The 12,131-nt window shown below is 44.1% G+C and overlaps 1 protein-coding gene across 5 annotated transcripts in view; it reads right to left on the bottom strand.

The window, feature by feature from the left end:
- LOC137323846 (diacylglycerol kinase beta-like) overlaps window positions 1–12,131 on the bottom strand; it is a 479,766-nt gene that overhangs the window by 125,001 nt on the left and 342,634 nt on the right. The gene's annotated exons all lie outside the window — the stretch shown is intronic.

Consider the following 12,131-nt stretch of genomic DNA (forward strand, 5'->3'; position numbering starts at 1 on the left):
AATAAATTCAACATAAAATAGTAGTACAAAAAAATAACATTCAATGATTAAATTCTTCAATCAAAAGAAAGCAACAGAATAGTACCAATCTAAAAAATAAACAACATTCTTAACTGAAAACTGTTAACTGAAGCAAAGCACAGCAAAAACATTTGCATATAGTGCTAAAAACAGCTCATCCTGAACCATGCACTAATTGAATGATCTAGTTGGCTCCATGCTGCAACTGGGGCCTTGGAGTTAATTGAAGCAGTCTGCTATCAACCTACGTTTTAATAAGCTCTGTGGCCCCGATTCCACAACAGACCTGTTAGATCTTTGATTATGGTCATGACAATGATTTGATAATTAAAAATAATAAATGTTTCTAATGAATACTATATTTAACTACAAAGTGTGGTATTGGTGAGTCACAATTTTAAATAGCTTCAGAAATACCAACATATAAAAAGGTTGAAGGACCATGTGCAACAGTTGAAAGGAAGTCGCTCAAATAGCTAAGTAACGAAAATATCCCACCTATATGGCAGACACTTATAAGTGCCTGAACATGTAATTTTAGAAAGCCCGGGGAAAGATACCCAGCAGCACATTGTATGAAAAGAACTTGCAATCCCTTAGTGGAAGCAACTCATTATGGATATTGCAAATTTGAACTTGTAGACTAAACAGAGTCTGCAAGAAATAATAGATGTCTGTTCAGAAGAAATGATTGTATTTGATAGTGACCTTAATGATATTTTACTATGTTATATGGTTTGTAGCTGGCACATCCCATTACCACATTAAGGTGTTTTGGGCAGAGTTTTAAGGCAATCAAGCATACACAAAATATTTGTGGGTCACTCTGATGACTCAAATGAGTTTATCCATAGATTTGATGAGCCATATAGGCCAGGAAGGTCCAAGATTCGATCCCTGGTCTGGGCAGAGTTTGTTGATCTCACAACTGGGGAGGCAACAGGGCTCTACAATTGGCTTCACTGCCTCTGGGTTAGGGATGGAAATATCAGCCAGGTTCCTGCTCCTGACTACTATCCAGTGACCGCTGCTGGAAGTGTGCAAGTGTGAACGATGGGTGAGGACTGATCATGCTTGGCTGTGGTGCCCCCCATGATCTAATTGCATGCTGACACTCACTGTCAAGATTCACATATGAATAATAGCCACTGGGCAATGGTACTGAAGGGCAACTGGCTCCTGTGGAACTGTACCCCAGTAACAAGTCAATGCCTGCAATAGAGGGGAGGGGAAAAAAAAAACTGGTGAGGAAATAAAAAACGAATTGCTCAATTAGTTCAGTTAGTTAACTCTTTATATATCAGTATTAGGTGGTGATTCTTGTCATTGAATCAATGGGGATTTTGAGAAAAATAATTACGAGCTAATTTTTCCACCACTTGTTCAAAAATGCACATGCAAATTGTTCACATATATCTGCATTCTTGGCCTCTCCTCTCCTCCATTTTTACTTCTGCACACAGACAAATTTCCTCAATGGTCTCATATCAAATTTCCATCTCTGTTATTTTAATAAAGAAGCAACAAGATTAAAATAAATAGGTTAATGTCTCAATCAAAATAGTAGAGGAATTTGATTCAAATGCATTAAGTGTTCATACAATAAAATTGCCAACAGTAACTTCTTGTTTCAGGTCTTAAACTCTTGAGCCTCTCAAATTTTCCTTATTCTGCTTTATACACTAATCCCCATCAACTGTAAAATGTAGAAATGGGTGAATTCAAGTCTAAGTTCTGGGCATTAGTGATAGGCTGACTTATTTTTTTTAAAATGAAGAATTGTGGGAAAATTAGTCTCCTATCTACGAAGACAGGAATCCAGCCACTCACTGATCCTCCAACAAGTTTCTATTAAAAAAAGTCAAGCTGCAAAAATGATCAACTCGACCCTTACCTGATATGGATTCTCCATCTCAAACACATAGCAGAATAATGGAGGGGAAAATTCACAATCAGCTTTCACCTGTCCATTCCTTTAACTGTAGCTTCAAATTTCTTTTAAATTTAAAAAAATTGTTCTGGACCATTGTTTCTGTTTATTAAATATTTATGTTGCATTTTTATGTTTTCTATTTTTCCTTTTTGACCTTCTGCTTCCGTCTTTCTAATTTTGCCTCACTTATACATTTCTTTCTACCTTAATTTTTTCTTAATGGTTTGACCATTTATCTTTGAGTAGCCCTGGCCAACAAAACTGTTGTGCTTGTTGGTTACCATAGGTAGCACATTGCTCATGCTGAGGAAACTCTACTACCCATCAAAAAGAAGTCAGTAAAGAATCCATTCTGCACTGTTCATACTATACACTTCATTCTAGAGTCAATCAGGCTTAGATTCAAACCTGTGTCGTCTGAATCCTACTAAATTACTCTAATGCAAAAATGAGCATAAAAGCTCATAGAAGCTTTGTAGCTATATTCATCACCTGAACATGGTATTGCCCGTGTTCAGGTGATGAATATAGGTTTTCTAAAATACAAGATTGTGATAGAGTTGGGAGACTTCGGAAACTCGCTCCATAGAACCATCTATTTACCACTGTCTAAAACTACAGCATAACACTTAACATAGCAAAATTGAATGGGAGATGTTGACAGTGAGGCATGACCAAAAATTGTGACAACAGAAAGTATAGTTTGTGGACAAAACTGTGTGCCCGATGCAAGATTTTTTTAGTAATAAATAGCGAACAATATATGATCTAAACCAACTTCTGGACCCATGAATTACAACCAAAAGCGTGGTGAAGATCAAAAATTTTCGACCAGTCAAATTTGGACTTATCCCTACACATTCGTCAAAATGTCAAAACAAACATTACACATCACAGAAGAACTCATTTTTATTATCCGCTAGTAACGTCGCCCGTCTCCACCCCTGCCTCAGCTCATCTGCGGTTGGAACCCTCATCCATGCCTTTGTTAACGTTAGACTTGAATATTTCAATGCTCTTTTTAAAAATTTGTTCATGGGATGTGGGCGTCGCTGGCGAGGCCGGCATTTATTGCCCATCCCTAATTGCCCTCGAGAAGGCAGTGGTGAGCCGCCTTCTTGAACTGCTGCAGTCCGTGTGGTGAAGGTTCTCCCACAGTGCTGTTAGGAAGGGAGTTCCAGGATTTTGACCCAGCGATGATGAAGGAACGGCGATATATTTCCAAGTTGGGATGGTGTGTCACTTGGAGGGGAACGTGCAGGTGGTGTTGTTCCCATGTGCCTGCTGCTCTTGTCCTTCTAGATGATAGAGGTCGCGGGTTTGGGAGGTGCTGTCGAAGAAGCCTTGGCGAGTTGCTGCAGTGCCTCCTGTGGATGGTACACACTGCAGCCACAGTGCGCCGGTGGTGAAGGGAGTGAATGTGAATGGATGGGGTGCCAATCAAGCGGGCTGCTTTGTCTTGAATGGTGTCGAGCTTCTTGAGTGTTGTTGGAATTGCACTCATCCAGGCAAGTGGAGAGTATTCCATCACACTCCTGACTTGTGCCTTGTAGATGGTGGAAAGGCGTTGGGGAGTCAGGAGGTGAGTCACTTGCCGCAGAATATCCAGCCTCTGACCTGCTCTTATAGCCACAGTATTTATATGGCTGGTCCAGTTAAGTTTCTGGTCAATGGTGACCCCCAGGAAGTTGATGGTGGGGGATTTGGCGATGGTAATGCCGTTGAATGTCAAGGGGAGGTGGTTAGACTCTCTCTTGTTGGAGATGGTCATTGCCTGGCTTGATGTCAAGGGCAGTCACTCTCACCTCACCTCTGGAATTCAGCTCATTTGTCCATGTTTGGACCAAGGCTGTAATGAGGTCAGGAGCTGAGTGGTTCTGGCGGAACCCAAACTGAGCATCGGTGAGCAGGTTATTGGTGAGTAAGTGCTGCTTGATAGCACTGTCGATGACACCTTCCATCACTTTGCTTATGATTGAGAGTAGACTGATGGGGCGGTAATTGGCTGGATTGGATTTGTCCTGCTTTTTGTGGGCAGGACATACCTGGGCAATTTTCCACATTGTCGGGTAGATGCCAGTGTTGTAGCTGTACTGGAACAGTTTGGCTAGAGGCGCAGCTAGTTCTGGAGCACAAGTCTTCAGCACTACAGCCGGGATGTTGTCGGGGCCCATAGACTTTGCTGTATCCAGTGCACTCAGCCATTTCTTGATATCACGTGGAGTGAATCGAATTGGCTGAAGACTGGCTCCTGTGATGGTGGGGATATCGGGAGGAGGCCGAGATGAATCATCCACTCGGCACTACTGGCTGAAGATGGTTGCAAACGCTTCAGCCTTGTCTTTTGCACTCAAGTGCTGGATTTCATCATCATTGAGGATGGGGATGTTTACAGAGCCTCCTCCTCCTGTTAGTTGTTTAATTGTCCACCACCATTCACGAATTGATGTGGCAGGACTGCAGAGATTTGATCTGATCCGTTGGTTGTGGAATCGCTTAGCTCTGTCTATAGCATGTTGCTTCCACTGTTTAGCATGCATGAGGTCCTGAGTTGTAGCTTCACCATGTTGGCACCTCATTTTTAGGTATGCCTGGTGCTGCTCCTGGCATGCTCTTCTACACTCCTCATTGAACCAGGGTTGATCCCCGGCTTGTTGGTAATGGTAGAGTGAGGAATATGCCGGGCCATGAGGTTACAGATTGTGCTGGAATACAATTCTGCTGCTCCAGCTGATGGCCCACAGTGCCTCATGGATGCCCAGTTTTGAGCTGCTAGATCTGTTCTGAATCTATCCCATTTAGCACGGTGACAGTGCCACACAACACATTGGATAGTGGCCTCAGTGCGAAGACTGGACTTTGTCTCCATGAGGACTGTGCGGTGGTCACTCCTACCAATACTGTCATGGGCAGATGCATCTGCGACAGGTAGATTGGTGAGGACGAGGTCAAGTAGGTTTTTCCCTCGTGTTGGTTCGCTCACCACCTGCCGCAATCCCAGTCTGGCAGCTATGTCCTTCAGGACTCGGCCAGCTCGGTCAGTAGTGGTGCTACCGAGCCACTCTTGGTGATGGACATTGAAGTCCCCCACCCAGAGTACATTCTGTGCCCTTGCTACCCTCAGTGCTTTCTCCAAGTGGTGCTCAACATGGAGGAGGACTGATTCATCAGCTGAGGGAGGACGGTAGGTGGTAATCAGCAGGAGGTTTCCTTGCCCATGTTTGACCTGATGCCATGAGATTTCATGGGGCCTGGAGTCAATGTTGCGGGATCCCAGGGCACTCCCTCCTGACTGTATACCACTGTACCGCCACCTCTGGTCGGTCTGTCCTGCCGATGGGACAGGACATACCCAGGGATGGTGATGGAAGAGTCTGGGACATTGGCTGAAAGATATGATTCTGTGAGTATGGTTATGTCAGGCTGTTGCTTGACTCGTCTGTGGGACAGTTCTCACAATTTTGTTACAAGTCCCCAGATGTCAGTGAGAAGGACTTTGCAGGGTCGACTGGGCTTGGTTTGCCCTTGTTGTGTCCGGTGCTCTCCTGGCTGGTCTCCCATCTTCCACCCTCCATGAACTTGAGCTCATCGAAAACTCTGGCACCTGTATCCTAACTCGCACCAACTCCCGTTCACCCATCACCCCTGTGCTCGCTGACCTACAATGGCTTCTGTTCTGGGAAAGCTTTGATTTTAAAATGTTCATACTTGTTTTGAAATCCCTCCATGATCTCGCCCCGCCCTATCTCTAACCTCCTCCAGCCCTACAACCCTCTGAGATCTCGGTGCTCCTCCAATTCTTGCCTCTTTGCATCCCCGATTTTAATTGCTCCACCATTGGTGGCCGTGCCTTTAGCTGCCTAGTCCCCAGGGTCTAGAATTCCCACCCTTCATGAACTTGAGCTCATCCAAAACTCTGCTGCCCGTATTCTAACTCGTTCACCCATCACCCCTGTGCTCGCTGACCTACATTGGCTCCCCGTCTGGGAATGCCTCGATTTAAAAATTCTCATCCTTGTTTCCAAATCATTCCATGGCCTCACCCCTCCCTATCTCTGTTACCTCCTCCAGCCCTACAACCCTCGGAGATCTCTGCTCTCCTCCAACTTTGGCCTCTTGAACATCCCCGATTTTAATCGCTCCACCATTGACGGCCGTCGCTTCAACTGCCTTGGCCCTAAGCTCCGGAATTCCCTCACTAAACCTCTCTGCCTCTCTCTCCTCCTTTAAGATGCTCCTTAAAACCTACTTCTTTACCTGTCCTAATATCTCCCTATGTGGCTTAGTGTCAAATTTTATTTGATATCGCTCCTGTGAAGCGCCTTGGGACGTTTTACTATGTTAAAGGCGCTATATAAATGCAAGTTGTTGTTGTTGTACTCTAATTATTTTAATGTTTCAGTATTGTCATGAGTTTTTTAATTGTAAATATTCTTGATGACAAACATTTGCAATGTGAAGCACTTGCTATTTTTTTGCAGTCTGTTTAGAAACAGTAGTTGTAGTAACAGACTATTAAATAAGTTGAGATTTTGTAACCAATATGGATTTCAGTAGCTGATGATTCGACAGGAATCTTGAGATCTTTTGTTGAAGCTTTGCTCATGATTATCTTTAGTTGAAAATGTTGGCAAACTCAATCTGTCTGCTGCGATAATTGCTATTACTGTACTCAAAAGGATATTACATTTCTAATGGCTGCTGGCAGAAATGCTTAACATTGAACAACAAACTTCCTATAATCTTTGGCTCTTTTAGGCTCCTTTTGAACCTTTCTAATAGTTACAAGCTGCTTTATTTTGTTGGACTCCATCCCAACCCCCACCCCACCTCCAATTTCACCTGTTTTGAAAAATGTAAGTTCTTCAGTCAAAACTACAAAATCCAAACTATTTACGATTAATACACTCAGCACCCCTCCAATATCAATTTAATTCCAATACATTTTAAGTTTCAAACTGGGTATTTCTGACAACAGGACAACGTCAAATTATTTTTTGAACAAAATTACAAGGAAGACTGAAAGAAAAAAAAACAGAAATCTGAAATAAAAACAGGAAAATGACATGCATGTATAGCAGATCTGAGAGTAAAAGGTATGCTAACCTATTGGGTGTGACCTTTCTCCAGATCCTTCAGGAGTTTTGATGAATCATCACACCTTACCTGTTAAAATACCTTTTGCTTCCAGATGCTGGTTAGCTCACTGTGCAGTTCCAGCATTTTCTGCTTTGATTTAAAATTACATGGCAATGGAACAGTTTTCTCTGTGGTAGTGGTAATGAACACACAGAAATGTCGCCTTCTGCTTATTCATTGGTAAAGATGTGCTAAAATTGCTACAAAAAGCCCTCAGAGGCTGATATCTGCAGCTCCTCTATGTATTTTACCCAGCAGTTAGAAAACTGTGACAACATCCAATCACAAAAGGTGGCTAAAGATCTGTCCCAAGCAGGATGTGGCAGCTCTGAGTAGCTGGAAAATATTCACTTTTTCTCTTGTGTAGATGAAATAACATTTTTTGGAGATAGAGGGTTCTATTTTAGCACCCGCTATCGGGTGCGTTCCTGGCAGGGGGGGCTCCGAAAATCGGAGAATCCTGGAGCGGGACCGGAGCCCGCCCCGAACCCGCGCACTTCCGGGTTCCCCGCTGACGCGCCGGGGTGTGCGCGCAGCCCCCTAAGGTGGGAATCCCGCAGGCAATTAAAGCCAGCGGAGTTCCACTTGAAGGTATTTATTCAGGTATTTCAGGTCATTAACTGACCTGATCAAAGGATTATGTGGGATTTTAGAGCAAACTGGGACTGTTTCCCACACTGGGGGAAACACTCCCAGGTCAAATGGACGTGTTGCAGCTGTCAGCCTGTGGCAGCTGCAAAGGTCCATTTGACAGGTGGGGGGGGGGGGGGGGGAGACCCTCACCCATTGCAGGAGGCCACTCTGTCACTTGGGACAAAGTTTGGCCTCCACCACCCTCCTCCTGACAGTCAAAGTCACCAACCTGCACACTTACCCCGGGGTCCGGAGACATGTACCTACCTTGCGGACCCCCTCAGATGTACATCTTGCGGATGGGGGCCGCCGTAGCTGCAGTCATGACCTCCTCGGAGGGCGAACAGCATCACCAGCCTCGCCATCCACGCCGTCCACCTCTGACACGTGGAGCTCCACAACAGAGTGCTGTGACACATCCATCTGCACAGCAGGAGGGAGGGCAACCGCAGAGAGAGATGCGTCGCAGAGGGCACTACCCTCGCCACAGGGTCCACAGAACGAGGCTCAGCTTCCTGGACCTCTCTGAGCAGCAGTGCACACGGAGGCTCAGAGTCACTCGACATGTAGTCGTGGACATCTGCAGCCTCTTTCATGCCGAGCTGCTCCCGGTTGGCCCGAGCACCATCTTCTTACCTGTCGCTGTCAAAGTCACCACTGCCCTCAACAACTTCTCCTCCGCATCCTTCCAGGGTGCAACCGGGGACATCGCCGATGTCTCTCAGTCGTCTGCGCAAAAGAGCCCTGCAAATACACCTACACCCACTCTGCAGTGACACAATGGGTGGCATCAGTTGTGGGTCTTCATTGTGATCCTCAGGAGCGGGCATTATTGCACAAACCAGACAGGATTCGCGAAGACATGGCAGTAGTGGTGCCAATATAATATGTGATGTGAGTTGGTCAGAAATTCAATATAAGTAAAAACCATGACAAACCCTCAAACACCCTTGTGCATCCCCTTCATGCTCACGACACGTTTGCCTTACGCTGCCTACTGCACATATGTGATGCATGCCCTGTGGCTGCAGCACAGGTAGTGGCAGGTTGAGTGAGGCTGGCCGTGAAAGAGATGCACGAGAGGGTGAGTATGAGAGAGAGCCATGAGATTGTATGAGGATTGGGTTGAGTGGTAGTGGCGGGATGAGCACTGGTGAGGTGAGTAGGTGCAGGTACGATGAAGATGAGGTTTGAGTGGGTATGAGGGGTGATGTGTCAGAGTTGTGTTGGCAGTGCTGAAGAAGATGTGGGGTGGGGGCAGTGATGTGGCAGACGGAGTGTAGGGGAAAGACTACGTGTACTCACTTTGGCTGACCTACTGAGGTCGTTGCAGCGCCTCCTGCACTGTATGCAGGTGGGCGATATGTTGGTTGCGCTGGTGACCTCCTCTGCCACCTCGAGCCAGGCCTTCCTGGTGGCAGAGGCAGGCCGCTTCCTCCCGCATGCTGAGAGGAAGATCTCTGTCCTCCCCCTCCTCCTCACCCCATATATTGATACCTGGAGTGAGGCATCATTAAACTGGGAGCAGCCTCCCCCCTGGGCTGCTCCATGCTGTAATTTTTGCTATTTGTTGCAGCATCTGTCAGTGGAGGACTGCCCCTTTAAATAGAGCTCCTCCAGCTGACAGATCTTACTGCGCATGCGCAGCCCGCCCGACGCGCAGATCAGCAGTGGGGAACCCGGAGGAGCAGGTAAGTGGATCCAATTAGTGGATTGGATGCTACAATCGCGCGGGAAGCTGACTAATTTCACCGGGCGTGTTACCCACACGCCCGATAGCCCCCCCGCTGAGAACCCGCAGCCCTGCTAACATCGGGCCCAATAATTAAATACTCAAGGAAGGTTCTGTACACTTTACAGAAGTGAGTTGAGGCACGACCCTCTTTAATGACATAATTTTCAAATCCAAAAAATAAAACATAAAAGTATTTTTCTTCTGTGATGTAACATGCATAAGTTGCTAAAACAAAAAAAAACAACTATTCTCCATTTCTGTTTGAATAGAAAACTATCTTTCCCATCAAAACACTATAGTTTGGAATTTAATTAAAGCAGCATAGAAAACTGAATTTCTTTGATATTGCACAGCAGTGGGACTTCCCAGCTGCAGGTTTTTGAAGCAGGAATTTGAAAGCCGGTTTGATCTGTTTTCAGACCCTGGAATTGCCCATACTTGAGCGGTTTTGATCTATCTACCTAGAACAATCAACATGATATGTGTCAGGCTCCTGCATGTCTTGAATGTGCAGGTGCACCATTTTCCAGCATATTTCTTAGCTCGATGAAAACAATGAAAGAAAGCAACAATAACTAAATAGTTGCCGAATTAATCGCTAGATGTAAAAAGCTAATGTAGTCCAGCTTCATACCATTAATACATCTGCTGAGTTCTGTGAAAAAAAATCACAACACTGTTCTCCTCTGCTGCCACTTTTACAGTGAACTGGCAGGAAACCTTGATTATAGGTTAGCATTAAGTAATGTACTTAACACATAGCTGGAGCCTATGTATTACAATTATGCTTCTTTACCAGTTAAAAGTATGGATCATTTCACCATATTTGATAAATAATGCACTACATGGTCGCAGGTAACTGAGGTGAGACAGGTTTGTTTAAAGGTGAACCCACAGAATGAAACCATAGGAAGTGTTTTAATGGGCCGCTTAAGAATTCTCCAATACAGCACAAGTGGACTAGTTACTATATTCAATGATAGTATTGGGCTCTACTGCAGCTTGTTTTTCTGATTCTCTGCTATTTATCATAAGAATATGCACCCAACTGATACACCACAAAGCTGGTTCGTAACAGAGGACACTGTCATTACTGGTGATACATGGGAGTGTAATTGATTGACATCCCATTACATTAGTGTTCTTCAAAAGATCCTCAAAAGAGGTCTGACTAATCTCCATTGAGTTTACACTCAGCAAATCAGAAACACCTTTCCTCTTCTTTCCAACAATTTTCTCTTCTCCTGAAGATGTTGTCACCTTGTTCCACAGGCTGCCCTCCTGTCTCTCATCCAGGTAGCTATTCTTCACCTCTGAGCCCAGCCACTACAACGGAACCTGATCCTCTCCTCACCCAATGTCCTAACACAGGCATTTGCAGGAGCGGTTGCTGGATAGTGATCAGGATCAGGAACCTGGGTCGATTTATTCCTCCCTAACCCAGAGGTGAAAACATTCTCTTTTGAAACACTGGGATACAGAATACCGAAGAAGTAAAAAGTCAAATCATATCAATAATCACTGTAACAATGTTCCCTAATGAAGAAAATTCACATGGATATGACGAGGTCATGGAATCCATTTTGGCTTCCAGATATGATTCATTGGCATCAGAAGCCAAATGGAGGGATACTAAATTAAATTACCAAAATGAAGTTGCTAAAGTCTAACTCTTTAGCCAATATAGGTTAAAAATGACTGTTACCAATATCAGTGGGCAAAAACTTAATGCATTTGTATTTCCATTCCTTTGTCCACTATTTCAGAGAAAACATTTACCCAGGAGTCTCCTAAATAAGGCCTGTGGGCCTTATGTGGTCTGTAAACTCAGGTAATCTGGCCCACAATCCCCAGGCAAATCAGTTCTATTTCTATTTTTCTTTTTTACTTGCTGGTTTGTTCTGTTTGAACTTTGTGGGCTTAGAGGTTTGGAAAGGGCCAACATCTGATACTATCTGAAACTTGAGATCTAAACAAATTAATGGGCGCATTGATTTCAACCTGATGTGTAGCCCACGTGCCTCCATGGTATGCACCTAAGCAGCTCTCAAAGACAAAAAGGTTAGGTACTTCTGCACTAATGCATTTAAAATAAATGGATTAATGCTTGTGTTGAATAATCAGACGCAGGAATGTCAAGCATTAAGTATTTGTCTGCTAATATTGCCAACAGTACCGTTTTCTACTGATCCAAAGTAGCCCACAAATTACCTCTAGCAGGTTCAATTAAGAAAATATAAACCAATAAAAAAGATCAGTTTATTAATTGTTTGTTAAACTTTGATTTATACATTAATATGCGTGTTAGGTACCAGAACATTCAAACAGATCTATGAGATCTGTTACAGATCTCCTCTGTAAGGAATGAAGATACCACAATGCATGTTGTATTCACATGGTTACTAAAGTAAACAGTTTCACAACCGAGATTTTAAAGTCAGATAGAATAAAAGTTCATGAAGATTAATAGTCTCCATCTAGCTGTTCACTGTACTCGGTACTATGCCTTCAGCAAAGCTCTTTACTGCATCACCAATGGATCTTTCATTTAAGGCCTTGTTATTACTGTATACCAGACTACGTGGTTTTAAGAACTTTTAAAACAACCATATGTAAACCAGGTAAACAATAAGCAGAAATAAAAATATATATACTTAATCAACATTTTTG

The sequence above is a fragment of the Heptranchias perlo genome, chromosome 7, assembly GCF_035084215.1.
Source record: "Heptranchias perlo isolate sHepPer1 chromosome 7, sHepPer1.hap1, whole genome shotgun sequence".
In the NCBI taxonomy this organism is placed as follows: domain Eukaryota; kingdom Metazoa; phylum Chordata; class Chondrichthyes; order Hexanchiformes; family Hexanchidae; genus Heptranchias; species Heptranchias perlo.